An 18,493-nucleotide genomic window follows, 5' to 3' on the forward strand; every position below is an offset into this window, starting at 1 on the left:
GAAGTGCTCGTTGGAGTGGGACCTTTTTCATCTCTGCTCAGCGACCCTGGAGGCCTGTCGCAGTTCTTTAGTTAGGTTGGTGTGCCAGGGTTGCCTGTTGATTGTGTGAGCTTTGGTATGTGTGAGGGGGGCAACTGAATCGAGAGCTGCAGCTGTTTTGGTGTTGTATAAACCAGCAGCAGCATCTGCATCATGTAAGGAACTGATGTCTGTAAGAGGGAGGAGGGATTCAGAGAGTGAGTGTAGGTCAAGGTGTTTGAGATTTCTGCGAGGGTATGCAAGTTTGTGGAGTGGGGATTGTTGCCCCGGGGAGGAGAGAGAAGAGAATGTGAGTAGGTTGTGGTCAGAGGAAGAGGTGAGTTAGAGAAGTTAGATAGGGAACAGAGGCGGGTGAAGATGAGGTCCGGTGTGTGGCCATCTTTGTGATTGTGGTTAGAAGACCATTGAGCAAGGCCGAAGAAGAAATAGAAGCTTAGAGACAGAGAAGTGGGAAGTGTCAATGGGGATGTTGAAGTCACCCATGATGATAGTGGGGATGTCAGCTGAAAGGAAATTAAGCAGCCAGGTGGTGAAGTGGTCGAAGAAAGAGGTGGCTGGCCCTGGGGGGCGGTAAATGACGCTAGTTGGAGGTTGGAGGGGGAATAGATGCGCACAGAATGCACATCAAAAGAGGGGAGGGCAGCGGACGGTGGCAGTGGGATATGGGTGAAGGAGCAATTGTCTGACAGGAGAAAACCTACTCCTCCACCCTTCTTGCCATTGGAGCGGAGTGTGTGAGAAAGATGGAGTCCACCATATGAAAGTGCAGCTGGGGAGGCTGTGTCAGAGGGGGTGAGCCAGGTTTTGGTGATGGCGAGGTAGGAAAGTTTGTTAGTAATGAAAAGATCATGGATGTTTGTTGCAGACGGAGCAAGGGTTCCATAGAGCTCCTGTTAGTGGGACTAGGGGAGGGGGGGCTGGGCGGATGGGTATAAGGTTTGAAAGATTACGAGAGTTTCTGACAAACCATGGATAGGAGGCGGAAGTGACTGTGGGATGTGGTGAGGAGGGCCAGGATTTGGAGAGATATCGCCTGCAGTCAGAAGGAGCAGGGAAAGTGTTAGTAGGTGGGAGCAGGAGAGGGCATGATGTGGCTGTCTGTTTTCGGAGACAGGAGTGAATATTGAGGAATAATTCTGAGGAGGAGGTGAGATGAATGGGGAGGATGGAGGGAGAGATGAAGAGTTCCTTCCTAGGTGTAGGGATTAGGGGGGTTAGTAGAAAGTGAAGGACTATAGGGAAGAGAGTGAAAACATATAGAAACATTGCTTACTTTGCCTGGGTATCCTGTTTCCTTTGGTTCAATTCAGGTCTAATTCTTCAATATACCACAGTTGTATGAATCACACTTGGTGAACTCACACTGGCCAGGCTACGTCAGCAGACTTAGTTACAAACATACCAGGTTAGTGCAGACAGGAATGGCAAGATATATCACACATATGGAAAGCTGGGTGTTGTACCTGCAAGAAGAATAGACAAATGGACATCCTGATTAGAGTGCGATGATCACAGATGACCATTGCAGCCAATTTTATATCTTTGCCTTTTCATTCTTTTCCTTCTCTTCTCTCAAAAGTAATTTTTTTTTACAAAAAAAATATTTTATTGAAAAAAAAAAAAAAAATACCCGTAAGGCAAGAACATTTTTATTTTTCCTTTTCCTTTTTTTGCAGTAGTTTTTATTTGTACCATCTTGCAGTATATAGGATGTTTGATCACTTTTTATTTGTATTTTTAAGGGGGAGGTGAAACTAAAAAAAGGGGTTGTCTTATTTTATTAAATGGGTAAAAAATTGAAAAAGTGTCAATAAAAATAACTTTGCAATTTACTTTTTATGAAAAATCCTCTCTGGTCTCAAGAAAATGTTTTTTTTTATTCTATAGGGTCCTGCTCTTTGCCTTGCGCTGGCCGGTTTTCTAGGCGCGGATCAAACACTTTTTTGCCCAAGCTGTAGATCTTCAGGAGTTCACCACCCCCCCCAGCAAGCAGGACGCCGGGAGGCAGAGGAGCGGTGCGCTCCTGATGACAGGAACATGAGAAAATCCCAGAAATCAGCAGTGCCATGTACAGGAAATCCATCAGCACAATCCATCCCACGCCAAACTTGTTAGGTGCTCTGATCACACCCAGAGCACTTAAGCCTCATTTGCATATGAATTAAAACAGAAATTTTCCATTCAGAGAGCACCAGGCTGCACCAGTGAGGTTCCCTTTAGCTGGTTAAGCAGCAGCGATCTGAGCTAGCTCTATACACTCACACTCACCCCATGACATAATACTACGTCATGGGGTGGGGAAGGGTTAAACATCCCTATTTTACCAACAAGACCTCCTGGTAGGTAGGATGTGTTCCTCTAGTGAGCGATTAGTGGACATCCTGTGCAGCGACACGTGCAGCCTCTGACAAGGGGAACAGTAACACCCGGTTGTCAGTGTATTCATACATTTCCAGGAGGAATAACAGAGGGACGCCGCCATGCAGAATGGTGAGGAATGCAAATACTGACTATAAGGCTGTGTGCCCACGATGCGTTGTTGGTGCGTATTTTGTTGCATATTTGCAGCACGGAAACACTCCAGAAACGCATGGCATACCTTATCCCATGACTTCCTATGACATTCTGCAAGTTCTGTGCACATGGTCAGGATTTTTTCTGCGCGGATTTTACTCGCAGAAAAAATACGGACATGACCAATTCTTGTGCGTTTCTGCATGCGTATTTGCCTATACAATGCATTGGAAAACGCATGGCAAATACGCATCAAAAATGTGTCAAATACGCGTCAAATCCGCATGTAAAATCCGCATGTGTTTTTCTGCCAAGGAGATGCAGAAATGCTCAGGAAAATTTCTGCTTCATTTCTGCATCGTGGGCACATAGCCTTAGGCCACATTCACACGTTCAGTATTTGGTCAGTATTTTACATCAGTATTTGAAAGACAAAACCAGGAGTGGGTGAGAAACACAGAAGTGGTGACGTGTTTCTATTGTATTTTTCCTCTGATTGTTCCTCTCCTGGTTTTGGCTTATAAATACTGATGGAAAATACTGACCAAATACTGAACGTGTGAATGACGCCTTAGAGAGTTATCAGGAAGGTGGGAAGATCCTTGCTGGTTGTTGTAATTCCACTCTGCTGGCACTGCTTATGTCGGGCATTTAGCTGGCACTTATGTTGAGTATTTAGCTGGCAGTTATGTTGAGTATTTAGCTGGCACTTATGTTGGGTATTTAGCTGGCAGTTATGTTGGGTATTTAGCTGGCAGTTATGTTACGTATTTAGCTGGCAGTTATGTTGAGTATTTAGCTGGCAGTTATGTTGGGTATTTAGCTGGCACTTATGTTGGGTATTTAGCTGGCAGTTATGTTGGGTATTTAGCTGGCAGTTATGTTACGTATTTAGCTGGCAGTTATGTTGAGTATTTAGCTGGCAGTTATGTTGAGTATTTAGCTGGCACTTATGTTGAGTATTTAGCTGGCAGTTATGTTGAGTATTTAGCTGGCACTTATGTTGGGTATTTAGCTGGCAGTTATGTTACGTATTTAGCTGACACTGATGTTGGGTATTTGGCACTTATGTTCGGCATTTAGTTGGCACTTATGTTGGGTATTTAGCGGGCACTTATGTTGGGTATTTAGCTGGCAGTTATGTTGGGCATTTAGCTGGCACTTATGTTGGGCATTTAGCTGGCAGTTATGTTGGGCATTTAGCGGGCACTTATGTCGGGCATTTAGCGGGCACTTATGTCGGGCATTTAGCGGGCACTTATGTCGGGCATTTAGCTGGCACTTATGTCGGGCATTTAGCTGGCACTTATGTTGGGCATTTAGCTGGCAGTTATGTTGCGTATTTAGCTGGCAGTTATGTTGCGTATTTAGCTGGCACTTTTGTGGGGTATTTAGCTGGCACTTATGTTGGGTATTTAGTTGGCACTTATGTTGGGTATTTAGCTGCCACTTACGTTGGGCATTTAGCGGGCACTTATGTTGGGTATTTAGCGGGCACTTATGTTGGGTATTTAGCGGGCACTTATGTTGGGTATTTAGCTGGCAGTTATGTTGGGTATTTGGCACTAATGTTGGGTATTTAGCTGGCGCTTATGTTGGGTATTTGGCACTAATGTTGGGTATTTAGCTGGCAGTTATGTTGGGTATTTGGCACTTATGTTGCGTATTTAGCTGGCACTTATGTTGGGTATTTAGCTGGCGCTTATGTTGGGTATTTAGCTGGCGCTTATGTTGGGTATTTAGCTGGCACTTACGTTGGGCATTTAGCTGGCACTTACATTGGGTATTTAGCTGGCACTTACATTGGGTATTTAGCTGGCAGTTATGTTGGGTATTTAGCTGGCAGTTATGTTGGGTATTTAGCTGGCAGTTATGTTGGGTATTTAGCTGGCAGTTATGTTGGGTATTTAGTTGGGCATTTAGCTGGCACTTATGTTGGGCATTTAGCTGGCACTTGTGTTTGGCATTTAGCTGGCACTTGTGTTGGGTATTTAGCGGGCACTTATGTTGGGTATTTAGCGGGCACTTATGTTGGGTATTTAGCTGGCAGTTATGTTGGGTATTTAGCTGGCAGTTATGTTGCGTATTTAGCTGGCACTTATGTTGGGTATTTGGCACTTATGTTGGGTATTTAGTTGGCACTTATGTTGGGTATTTAGCTGGCACTTACGTTGGGCATTTAGCTGGCACTTACATTGGGTATTTAGCTGGCAGTTATGTTGGGTATTTAGCTGGCGGTTATGTTGGGTATTTAGTTGGGCATATAGCTGGCTCTTATGTTGGGCATTTAGCTGGCACTTGTGTTGGGCATTTAGCTGGCACTGGTGTTGGGTATTTAGCAGGCACTTATGTTGGGTATTTAGCTGGCAGTTATACTGCGTATTTAGCTGGCAGTTATGTTGGGTATTTAGTTGGGCATATAGCTGGCACTTATGTTGGGCATTTAGCTGGCACTTATGTTGTGTATTTAGCTGGCTCTAATGTAGGGCATTTAGCTGGCACTTATGTTGGGCATCTGCTGGCACTGCTTATGTGGGGCACTTAGCTGACACTTTTGTTGGGCATTTAGCTGGCACTGCTTATGTGGGGCACTCCACTGGCACTATTATTCATGATGGTGCAGTTAAGGGTGGGCACATGCGCTCTCATTCTAGGTGTGAGGCTTGTACCTATATACAGGGCGGTCAATAATAAATCCTTATGCCACGACAATCGTGCCATGTCCCAAGTCTCCCAGAAGTGGATTCTTAATTACTCGGCTATAATTAATAGTCCTGGGAAAAAGGAGCAGCTGAATATTTTTAAGGACATTTCTACCCATAGTGATTTTGTGATTTGGTATCTGTACCTCAGTATTTTTCAGTGATCTAATAATCTCCTGCAAAGAGGACGTGGACCCTGTTTTAGGTGGCCGTAGTCCGTAGCTTTGGGCTCCTGATTTAGACGCCTCTGTGTATCTGTAGCACCCTGAGGATTCGGCTGCTACAGGAGTATTGCACCTCAACCCAGAGGTGTGATATTCCACTCCCGGGTAAGGATGGAGTGTGGAACTGAGCTCGGTAGGCTGCATGCACTACACACATCCCATTTCCGGGGAACAGGCCGACGGTACTCCCACTTAGAAATGTGCAGGTACGACCGAGTCTGTTCCTGGCTGGAGTGGGAGGGGGGTGGTAAATCCCAAGTAGTGTAGGGGCAGATAGGGGGAGCAGCCTGGGTAAAGATAGGAGCTCATTGGGTGCTGGTCACCTGAGCTCACACATAGAGGGTGTATATAAGGTGGGCACCAACTAAGATCAGGGTCAGATGCAGAGGATCAGATGCAGAGAGTCAGTCAGCTGCAGAGAACAAGTCAGGAGCAGAGGAGAGAAGAAAGACAAAGACCCAGAGTGAGAGAGGAGAAAAGAGAGAGACCCAGAGCACAGAAGAGAAGGACTCTGAGATCCCAACTCAAAGCACCGGGTGAAGAGTCGGCATCAGGGTACCGGAACCCAAGCTGGTGGGGGTAAAAACATTCCCCAGCCAGAGACCGGAGACCGTGGGCAGCGTCTGCCACGGTCACCCATCACATCCACCCCGAAGGCACACCACATGAAGGGTCAGGGAACCCAGGGCCAAGGGTGTCCCAACAGAAGGCCCGAGGGAGCTGGACCTAGGTGGATTACTGGTGGGGACGGCCAGAGAACGGGACAGAAAGAGAGCTCAGGGCCACGCTCCGGACTTGTTTGGGGGTTGGCTGGATCCAGGACCTGGTGGACGCAGCACGGCTCGGGTGGTCACTAGCAGCTGGAGTGACCAGTACAACATCTGCAGTAAGTAAACACCCTTAACTGCACAACCCGACTCTGTCTTCACTGCCGTCTGCACTACACCACCACAACCCCCATCCTCTGCGCCTGTCCCCTCTGAGGCTATACCCCTCCCGTTGGGGGTTATCCCACCAAGCTGCGCACCCACCATCAGCCTCAGCGGACCCTGCTGCAGCGGCGGCCACAGTGACCGCATCACAACGGGTGGCGTAGTCGACACAAAAGAACTCTTAATAACATCTGTAGGACTGCCACATAACACTGAGCTTGACGCCCTGGGCACGGGCCGGGTCACAGCCGCTCGGAGACTACAAACCCCCCCATCTGATCCGGTGCCGGGTATTCCCCTCAAAAAGGAATATGTCCCAGGGGGCGCGTCAACTTTGGCGTAGTCGGCAGGATTACGTGCCCGCAACACCCGGGTACTGCGTGCCTGAAGAAAAGTGCAAGTTTACCTCAGAAAGAAGTCTCCCGCCGGTTCCGGAGGGTCCACGCCATCGGACTCCATCACCAGTCGTTTCCCGCCGATTGTCCGCCATTTCCAACTTGTTCCCGCCATCTGCAGAGTTTCCCGCCACTGGGCGACGCTTCCCGCCAAAACCGCAGATTTCCCGCCTTGGAAGAGCAGCGGACGCCATTATGGGCGTGCCAAAGGAGGGCAAGAGGCCACCTCCCATCGTGGGCCAGGACAGAAAATGGCGCCAAAAGTGGAAACCGCCCCCACCAACAGAGACTGTGATGCTGGAGGTGTCTGTCAGCGTGAAAGAACTACCCCTGGAGCTGACAGTCACCGAGTTGCCCCGGGACCGCCCTCGAAGTGGGAGGAGACGAAAGGAGAGAACAAAGATGGGTGCCGCCTGGAGCAGTCTGGAGCGAGCGCACCCGGAGACAAGAAGTCTGGAGAGGAGTAGCAGAGAAGCTCACCCGGAGATGTCCAGAGAGCAGAGCAGCACCGGCCCGCTGGCCAGGAGCCTGCTGGAAGAAGAGCAGAGCAGCACCGACCCGTTGGTCAGGAGCCTGCTGGACACCACGACCCCACTAGGCCTAGTGGAGGTCCTTGCACAGCTCCCCCGAGACCGGGAGTGTGTGCAGACTGCCCTGGAGGGCCTCGCACGGAGGATGGCCCGGGTACAGCGCGAGATATTGGCGGAATGGAGCCGGGAGATGGCCCAGCAAGCTGAAACCAAGACGCAAGCTGAAACCAAGACCCGGAGCACGCCAGCCGAGATGAGGAAGGAGACCGCCTCTGAGGATGGCGCGGGAGGACCCAAGGCCGGAGACGGCGCCGAGGAGGGAGCCGAACGCATGGAGGCAGGTAAAGGGGACGCCTATACCCCAAGCCGTGACACCGCTTACCTGCCCCAGCTCCCCGTCGCAGAGCCCGAAAGTCCCCCTGCTGTGCCCGAAAACGCCATGTCACCGACGCAGACTAGGCCCCAACCGGAAGCAGCCGCCGCGACCCCTGTGACGTCACACGCCTCGACCCCGAGCGTGACCAAGCAGGAAGTACCACCAGCCTGGTCGCAGGGCCTAGAATTCCCGGGCGCCGCAACACCAACAGCGCCCCCTACCTCTGCGGAGCCTCCGGCCTGGTCGCAAGGCCAGGTAGCCCAGGGCGCCGCCGTATTAACGGTGCCCTTCACCTTCCAGGTGCCCCAGGCCTGGCCGCAAGGCCTGGGCAACCCGGGCGCCACCACCACCGCGCCCGCACCCGTAAAACCAAGGGTGCCGCGTCTGGGAGAGGACTTGTTTGCCCAGCACACGTGGCCGGACGGGCAGCCTTTCATCTGGCCCCAGAAGTATTACGAACTGGAGCACCAGAGGAGGGTTGGGGCCATGTGTGCACCCCTGATTCCGGCTCCGAAGCCCGTAATAAGGATCTCGCCCCCGCTAGCGGAAGCACAGTTTGAGTGGGACCCCACCGGAGAAGATCTAATGGGGTTCACTCAGGAAACTAGGGCAGCTGCAGCAGAGCGTGCGGAGTGCTGCCGCCAACAGCTCGAGGAGTTTGCGAGGGAGCAGAGAGAGAGGCGGGTCCGGGAACAACAGGCCCAAATAAGGAGCGCCGAGCAAAAGAGCCGGACCAGGAGGGACCCCCGTGCAGCGCACAGTCCCCGTACCACCGGGACTGTAATCAAGTTCAACCAGCAGCATGGGTGGGGCTTCATTAGAGACAACAACACCCCCGGCGACGTCTTTGTCACGCGCAGAGACGTGGAGTCTCATCTGCCGGAGGGGCACAGAGGTCGTGACCTCTACATCGGAGATGAGGTCACCTTTACCCGGCACAAGTGTGCCAAGGGACCTTATGCCCTCCACGTACACCGCCTGACGGAGGAGGAGTTGCGGTGCGAGGAGGAGGAGCAAGAGGACCCGGACGGGTCTGAAGTAACAACCAGCTGTAAGCAAAGAGCAGGAGGAAGACGCCGTTGAGTGCGGCAGAGCAAGTGATGTAAATAGTTACCCGACCGGGTACCAAAGAAACTGTTGATACATATATATATAGTCCCCGTTGGGACCAGCTGAGTGAACTGTTTACCCGTTAACCCCTTAATCCCACAGGCTGAGGACTGTGAGCAGCCATTCCCTTCCCTCTACCTGGCCGAGGACTGAGAGCGGCCAACTTCCCTGTATATAGTTGCGCTTCCTAAAGCGCCCCCTACCGGTTTTATAGGAAAACCAGTTTTTCTAAGAGACTGTCGCACTTTTCCCGGACACACGTTGCACAGTGTCCGGAGGAGGAACCTGAAACAAGAGACGACGAGAATGTTTATATGAAAAGTTTTATATATATAATGTTTTATATGTTTTATTATGTTTATATGAAAAAAAAAAATTGTATGTTTTGGTGTTATTTATGTCTTACAGCCCGAGGACGTGCTGTGATTTACCAGGGGGGAATGTAGCACCCTGAGGATTCGGCTGCTACAGGAGTATTGCACCTCAACCCAGAGGTGTGATATTCCACTCCCGGGTAAGGATGGAGTGTGGAACTGAGCTCGGTAGGCTGCATGCACTACACACATCCCATTTCCGGGGAACAGGCCGACGGTACTCCCACTTAGAAATGTGCAGGTACGACCGAGTCTGTTCCTGGCTGGAGTGGGAGGGGGGTGGTAAATCCCAAGTAGTGTAGGGGCAGATAGGGGGAGCAGCCTGGGTAAAGATAGGAGCTCATTGGGTGCTGGTCACCTGAGCTCACACATAGAGGGTGTATATAAGGTGGGCACCAACTAAGATCAGGGTCAGATGCAGAGGATCAGATGCAGAGAGTTAGTCAGCTGCAGAGAACAAGTCAGGAGCAGAGGAGAGAAGAAAGACAAAGACCCAGAGTGAGAGAGGAGAAAAGAGAGAGACCCAGAGCACAGAAGAGAAGGACTCTGAGATCCCAACTCAAAGCACCGGGTGAAGAGTCGGCATCAGGGTACCGGAACCCAAGCTGGTGGGGGTAAAAACATTCCCCAGCCAGAGACCGGAGACCGTGGGCAGCGTCTGCCACGGTCACCCATCACATCCACCCCGAAGGCACACCACATGAAGGGTCAGGGAACCCAGGGCCAAGGGTGTCCCAACAGAAGGCCCGAGGGAGCTGGACCTAGGTGGATTACTGGTGGGGACGGCCAGAGAACGGGACAGAAAGAGAGCTCAGGGCCACGCTCCGGACTTGTTTGGGGGTTGGCTGGATCCAGGACCTGGTGGACGCAGCACGGCTCGGGTGGTCACTAGCAGCTGGAGTGACCAGTACAACATCTGCAGTAAGTAAACACCCTTAACTGCACAACCCGACTCTGTCTTCACTGCCGTCTGCACTACACCACCACAACCCCCATCCTCTGCGCCTGTCCCCTCTGAGGCTATACCCCTCCCGTTGGGGGTTATCCCACCAAGCTGCGCACCCACCATCAGCCTCAGCGGACCCTGCTGCAGCGGCGGCCACAGTGACCGCATCACAACGGGTGGCGTAGTCGACACAAAAGAACTCTTAATAACATCTGTAGGACTGCCACATAACACTGAGCTTGACGCCCTGGGCACGGGCCGGGTCACAGCCGCTCGGAGACTACAAACCCCCCCATCTGATCCGGTGCCGGGTATTCCCCTCAAAAAGGAATATGTCCCAGGGGGCGCGTCATATCCTTCTCTCGCACAGAGAACTCCTTGAGAACAGATTTGTCCCCGCCGCCTTCCTCCCACTCTCAGTAATCAGCTCAGTGTTTGGTGACTTTTTTAGATAGAGATATTGGTAACCTTGAAAGCTCTCACACTTGTGGCTTCATCACCTCCGGGGACTTCCAGCCTCTGAGAAAAGCCTGGAGCCGTAATGCCAAAGGCAGGAACCACATGTACAGAGCGCTCCTCCGAAAATAGAGGGAACTAATTACAAGTTCTCACCAAATGAAAGTTTCCTGACATCTTAACAGTCATAAATCCAGTGTCCATCTGAGATAGAAGCCGATGCTGGTGGAGTCACTGTGTACATACAGTACAGACCAAAAGTTTGGACACACCTTCTCATTTAAAGATTTTTCAGTATTTTCATGTCTATGAAAATTGTACATTCACACTGAAGGCATCAAAACTATGAATTAACAGATGTGGAATTATATACTTAACAAAAAAGTGTGAAACAACTGAAAATATGTCTTATATTCTAGGTTCTTCTAAGTAGGCACCTTTTGCTTTGATGACTGCTTTGCACACTCTTGGCATTCTCTTGATGAGCTTCAAGAGGTAGTCACCGGAAATGGTTTTCACTTCACAGGTGTGCCCTGTCAGGTTTAATAAGTGGGATTTCTTGCCTTATAAATGGGGTTGGGACCATCAGTTGTGTTGTGCAGAAGTCTGGTGGATACACAGCTGATAGTCCTACTGAATAGACTGTTAGAATTTGTATTATGGCAAGAAAAAAGCAGCTAAGTAAAGAAAAACGAGTGGCCATCATTATTTTAAGAAATGAAGGTCAGTCAATGCGAAAAATTGGGCAAACTTTGAAAGTGTCCCCAAGTGCAGTTGCAAAAACCATCAAGCGCTACAAAGAAACTGGCTCACATGAGGACCGCCCCAGGAAAGGAAGACCAAGAGTCACCTCTGCTTCTGAGGATAAGTTTTTCCGAGTCACCAGCCTCAGAAATCGCAGGTTAACAGCAGCTCAGATTAGAGACCAGGTCAATGCCACACAGAGTTCTAGCAGCAGACACATCTCTACAACAACTGTTAAGAGGAGACTTTGTGCAGTAGGCCTTCATGGTAAAATAGCTGCTAGGAAACCACTGCTAAGGACAGGCAACAAGCAGACGAGACTTGTTTGGGCTAAAGAATGGACATTAGACCAGTGGAAATCTGTGCTTTGGTCTGATGAGTCCAAATTTGAGATCTTTGGTTCCAACCACCGTGTCTTTGTGCGACGCAGAAAAGGTGAACAGATGGACTCTACATGCCTGGTTCCCACCGTGAAGCATGGAGGAGGAGGTGTGATGGTGTGGGGGGCTTTGCTGGTGACACTGTTGGGGATTTATTCAAAATTGAAGGCATACTGAACCAGCATGGCTACCACAGCATCTTGCAGCGGTATGCTATTCCATCTGGTTTGCGTTTAGTTGGACCATCATTTATTTTTCAACAGGACAATAACCCCAAACACACCTCCAGGCTGTGTAAGGGCTATTTGACCAAGAAGGAGAGTGATGGGGTGCTACGCCAGATGACCTGGCCTCCACAGTCACCAGACCTGAACCCAATCGAGATGGTTTGGGGTGAGCTGGACCGCAGAGTGAAGGCAAAAGGGCAAACAAGTGCTAAGCATCTCTGGGAACTCCTTCAAGATTGTTGGAAGACCATTTCCGGTGACTACCACTTGAAGCTCATCAAGAGAATGCCAAGAGTGTGCAAAGCAGTCATCAAAGCAAAAGGTGGCTACTTTGAAGAACCTAGAATATAAGACATATTTTCAGTTGTTTCACACTTTTTTGTTAAGTATATAATTCCACATGTGTTAATTCATAGTTTTGATGCCTTCAGTGTGAATGTACAATTTTCATAGTCATGAAAATACAGAAAAATCTTTAAATGAAAAGGTGTGTCCAAACTTTTGGTCTGTACTGTACATTACATTACTGATCCTGAGTTACATCCTGTATTATACTCCAGAGCTGCACTCACTATTCTGCTGCTGCAGTTACTGTGTACATACATTACATTACTGATCCTGAGTTACATCCTGTATTATACTCCAGAGCTGCACTCACTATTCTGCTGGTGCAGTCACTGTGTACATACATTACATTACTGATCCTGAGTTACATCCTGTATTATACTCCAGAGCTGCACTCACTATTCTGCTGCTGCAGTCACTGTGTACATACATTACATTACTGATCCTAAGGTACATCCTGTATTATACTCCAGAGCTGCACTCACTATTCTGCTGGTGCAGTCACTGTGTACATACATTACATTACTGATCCTGTACTGATCCTGAGTTACCTCCTGTATTATACTCCAGAGCTGCACTCACTATTCTGCTGGTGCAGTCACTGTGTACATACATTACATTACTGATCCTGTACTGATCCTAAGTTACCGTATATTCCGGCGTATAAGACGACTTTTGAAGACTGAAAAATCTTCTGTCTAGTCTGGGGTCGTGTTATACGCCGGTAATGCTTTTGAACTTTCAGAGATTGACATGCGGGGATACTCTGGGGGTGTTAATAAGCTGCCGTGGCCGTATCCCTGCCATGTCGGAGTTAATATAAGGTGGAGGGAGTTAAAATACGGCGGCGGTAGGTCCAGACAGTCAGCGCTTCTGTGCTGAAACTGACACATCGCTGCGCTGTGTCTTCTCAGGCCTGGGACACAGCGCAGCGTATTCCCAGCAGCGGAGACAGACAGAACCTAGCGAACTTTTCTGACACATCGCAGTGTCTTCCCAGCTCCGGACACAGCGCAGGGCTTCTGTGCCGACAGCTTTCACTTGTCACAGAAGCGCTGCGCTGTGTCCGGAGCTGGGAAGTTCGCATCGCTTCTGTGACAATATATGAAAAGCCGGCAATTCAGCAGCGGCATAAGCCGGCACCCGACAATTTAGAATAGAAAGAATAGAGCATCACACATAGATTAGATAGATAGAAACATGTCAGTCACATATATATGAAGTACAGTGACAGTATTGCTTACTGTACTTGTCATTTAGTGTAAAGGATTTATTAAAACAAATAATAGTGTTTTCATGCACCGTCTCTTTAAAAAAGCCGGCCGGCAATTCAGCATCTGTACCCGACAATTTATAACAGAAAGAGCATCACACATAGATTAGATAGATAGAAACATGTCAGTCACATATATATGAAGTACAGTGACAGTGCTGGTTACTGTACTTGTCATCCAGTGTTAAAATAACGGATTTATTTAAAAAAAAATTGGCGTGGGGTTCCCCTTAATTTTAGTCTCTAGCGGAGGTTAAGCAGACAGCTGGGGCAGATGTTTGAAGCCTGGGAAGGGGGTAATACCCACGGAGCTTCCCAGGCTACTAATATCAGCCCCCAGCTGAATACCTAGCCTTTACTAGCTATTAAAATGGGGGATCCCAAAAAAATGACGTGGGGTCCCCCCTATTTTAATAGCTAGCAAAGGCTAGGCAGACAGCTGGAGGCTGATATTAATAGCCCAGGAAGGGTGCCATGAATATTGGCCCCCTCCCAGGCTAGAAACACCAGCCGTCAGCCGCCCCAGAAATGGCGCATTCATAGGATGCGCCAATTCTGGCACTTAGCCTCGCTCTTCCCACTGCCCTGTAGCGGTGGCAGGGGGTAATGGGGTTGGGGTTGATGTCAGCTTATAATGCCAGCTGACATCAAGCCCAGGTTAGTAATGGAGAGGCGTCTATAAGACACCCCCATTACTAACCCCATAGTCAAAGTTAAAAGAAAACACAAACACCCAGAATAAAGTCCTTTAATTGAAATAAACACACAATTCTTTATTGTTCTAAATTAAACCATACTTACCATCACGCCCATTCCAGCTGAAGCCAACGATCTCCTGCAATAAAAGAAAAATAATAAAGCAACCTCATCCTTACCTTTCCATGGTTCCCAGGACGGGTCCAGCTCTGCTACATCGAGATGACAGGCTGGACCGCAGCAGAACGCCGCCATCCAGCCTGTCATCCCGCAGACACTGAGAAGAGCAGGCATGCTTGCGCTCTGCAGTGTCTGGCTGTGACGGCATCCAGATGAGCCGACAATGAACTCAGCTCACCTCCTGGACGTCCGTCACTGACAGCGTGGGAAACTTCTACTGCGCATGCGGGGAGCAGGAGAATTTTCCCACGCTGTCAGTGACGTGCATGAGGTGAGCCGAGTTCATTGGACATGATCTCGGCTCATCTGGATGCCGTCACAGTCAGACACTGAGGAGCACAAGCATGCCTGCGCTTCTCAGTGTCTGCCGCATGGCAAGCTGAACGGCAGCGTTCTGCTGCGGTCCAGCCTGTCATGTGAATGTAGCAGAGCTGGACCGGTCCTGGGAACCATGGAAAGGTAAGGATGAGGTTGCTTTATTATTTTACTTTTATTGCAGGAGATCGTTGGCTTCAGCTGGAATGGGCGTGACGGTAAGTATGGTTTAATTTAGAACATTAAAAAATTGTGTCTTTATTTCAATTAAAGGACTTTATTCTGGGTGTTGTGTTTTTTTTAATTACTTTACTAGAAATTCATGGTGGTCATGTCTAATATTGGCGTGACCCCATGAATTTCGGGCTTAGGGCCAGCTGATAATGCCAAGCTGGCCCTAACCCCTTTATTACCCAGTGAGCCACCGCACCAGGGCCCTGGATGAGTTGGGTACAGCGCCAGAAGATGGCGCTTCTATGAACGCGCCATTTTCCGGGGTGGCTGCGGACTGCAATTTGCAGCGGGGGGGGCCCAGAAAGCTTGGGCCTCCCTGCGCTGCAGATTCCAGCCCCCAGCTGCCTAGTTGTACCTGGCTGGACACAAAAATAGGGCGAAGCCTCACGTATTTTTTTTTTAAATTATTTCATGAAATAATTAAAAAAAAAAGGCCTTCCCTATATTGTTGTGTCCGGCCAGGTACAAATAGGCAGCTGGTGGTTGGGGGCAGCCCGTTCCTGCCTGCTGTACCTGGCTGGACACAAAAATGGCGAAGCCCCACGTCAACATTTTTGGGAAAAATTAATTACAAAATTAATAATTTAGGGACTGCATCTTTATTAACCCCTCAATTGTCATTTAGTGTTAAAATAAAGGATTTTTTAAAAAGAAAATTGGCGTGGGATCCACCATCATTATAGTCTCTAGCGGAGGTTAAGCAGACGGCTGGGGCAGATGTTTGAAGTCTGGGAAGAGGGTAATACCCACGGAGCTTCCCAGGCTACTAATATCAGCCCCCAGCTGAATACCTAGCCTTTACTAGCTATTCGAATGGGGGACCCCCCCAAAAAATGACGTGGGGTCCCCCCTATTTTAATATGTTTATGAGTGACAGTTTTCCTGCTATATACCTGCATGTCATAAGAATTTAAATTAAAAAAGGACCATGTTAAATTCAAATCTGTTTTTTTTTAATTTTTACCGGTGTTTGGTATGCGTTGGAAAAGGGGTAGTCTTATACGGTGAATATATCCTAAACTCTATATTTTAACAGGAAAGTAGGGGGGTCGTCTTATACACCAGGTCGTCTTATACGCCGGAATATACGGTACGTCCTGTATTATACTCCAGAGCTGCACTCACTATTCTGCTGGTGCAATCACTGTCTACATGCAGTTGAAACCAGAAGTTTCCATACACTATATAAAAAGACACATCTGCATGTTTTTCTCAATATCTCACATGAAATCAGAATAAATCTTTCCCGTTTTAGGTCAATTAGGATTACTATAATTTTTAATATTTGCCAAATGCCAGAATAATGAGAGAGAGAGAATGTTTTCAGGGATTTTTATTACTTACTGCAAAGTCAAAAGTTTCCATACATTTCATTAGTATTTGGTACCATTGCCCTTAAACTGAATGACTTGGGTCACACATTTGGGATCTCCTTCCACAAGCTTCTCACAATAGTTGGTTGGAATTTGGGCCCATTCCTCCTGACAAAACTGCTGTAACTGATCCAGGTTTGTAGGTCGCTTTGCTCGCAGCCTTTTCAGCTTTGTCCATAAATTTTAAATAGGATTGAGATCAGGGCTTTGTGATGGCCACTCCAAAACATTGACTTTGTTATCGTTAAGCCACTTTGTTACCATTTTGGCAGTATGCTCCGGGTCATTGTCCATTTGGAAGACCCATTTCTGCCCAAGCTTTAACTTCCTGGCTGATGTCTTGAGATGTTGCTTCAGTATTGCCACATAATCTTCTTTTCTCATGATGCCATCTATTTTATGAAGTGCACCAGTCCCTCCTGCAGCAAAACAACCCCACAACATGATGCTGCCACCCCCATGTTTCACAGTTGGGATGGTGTTCTTAGACTTCCAAGCAGACTCCCCCACGAGCCCAACTTGGTCAATCCCTGAGCACCTGAGGCCTCTGAAAATGGCAAAAGAACCCTTTTATCAAGGAGCTTCCTTGGCAGAATCCTGACCTCCCACATTCCCAGACCCCACAAGCAAATTGCCTTCAGAACCAGGTTAGCGTAATCCGGTAGATGTCCGTGCAATGTGCGTAGACTCTTCACTTGCCCTCCTGTCTCCCATTCCTGGAAGAAAGGTTGAAACCATCCCCTGCGGGAGAATACCCACGGAGGAGCCCTCTCTTTCCAGAGGTTTGCAATATTGATCTTAATGAAGGTATTCACAAGGAATACCACAGGGTTGACCATACCCAACCCTCCTAGTCTCCTCGTATGGTAAGTAACCTCCCTCTTGACCAGGTTCAGTCTATTCCCCCATAATAGTTGGTAGAACAAACTTGAAACCCGAGTCCAGAGAGGCTCCGGCAAGCTGCACACACTGCCCAGATTAAGTTTTGATCAGATTTACCCTTTCTATTAGGGTCAAAGACCAACCCTTCCATTGGTTCACCTTCTGAGTGGCGATCTCCAGCCTGCTGTCCTAATTTTGTTTGGGGTAATCCCCCTGGCCAAATTCGATGGCAAGAACTTTTGCAGAGACTTTGGGTCCTGGAAAGGTGTCCAGGAGATCAAAACCAGGATCTCCTCCTCCCAGCCAGAGACTCTCACACTTATCCCGGTTGATCTTAGACACGAATGCCTCCGAGTAGCGATTTACCTCTGACATCAGCCACTCTGCCTCCCCATCAGAGGAAACAAAAACGGTGACATAATTGGCATACGCCACTACCCTCAGAGCAGAGTGGCTTCTGGTGCTGCCCTGTCCATCCCACCCTCCTAAGAAGTGGGTCAATCGCAAACACATACAGCAACGGGCTCAAGGGACAACCCTGGTGAGCACCACACCCAACCTCAAAAGAGCTGCCAATCCAACCATTCACAAGCGGGAAACTCTCTGCCCCAGCGTACAAGATCTTAAGCCAATCAACAAACCCCCCCGGCAGGCCATACCTCAGAAGGACAGACCAGATGTACTCATGATTAACCCGATCAAACGCTTTTGCCTGGTCCACTGATAGCATGTACCCCTTCCAGTGACCAGCCCTACCCTGCTCCACCGCCTATCGGACACAGAGTACAGCACTAATTGTACTGCGGCCCGGAACAGAGCAATGCTGGACCTCAGAAAGGAGTCGGGGCACAAATTTCACCAGCTGATTAAACAGCACCTTTGCCAAAACCTTCCTGTCTGCATTGAGAAGTGCTATGGGACACCTATTCTCAATGCAAGATGGGTCCTTACCCTTTGACAAGATGAAAGTAAGTAGAGAGATAGGGGCGCAAATTGCGCTGTTATCCAATAACAACCAAGTAGGTAAAAGAAAATATGCTCACCTTTATGAGTTGTGTAATGCACAACTCATGTAAGAATTTGTATCGAAGCGCTACAGCCAGCACAGAATCCCTAGGGATCTTGTACGGTTATCTGTAATAGGATGAAGTTAGTGCCGAGATAAAAACACCAGCTATGTACCTGAGGAAGTGGACGGGATGTCCACAAAACGCGTAGTAATTGTAACTTTAAGTAATAAACTACA

This window comes from Phyllobates terribilis, unplaced genomic scaffold (genome assembly GCF_046119375.1).
Source record: "Phyllobates terribilis strain yellow unplaced genomic scaffold, ASM4611937v1 Scaffold_2__4_contigs__length_985480577, whole genome shotgun sequence".
NCBI lineage: Eukaryota > Metazoa > Chordata > Amphibia > Anura > Dendrobatidae > Phyllobates > Phyllobates terribilis.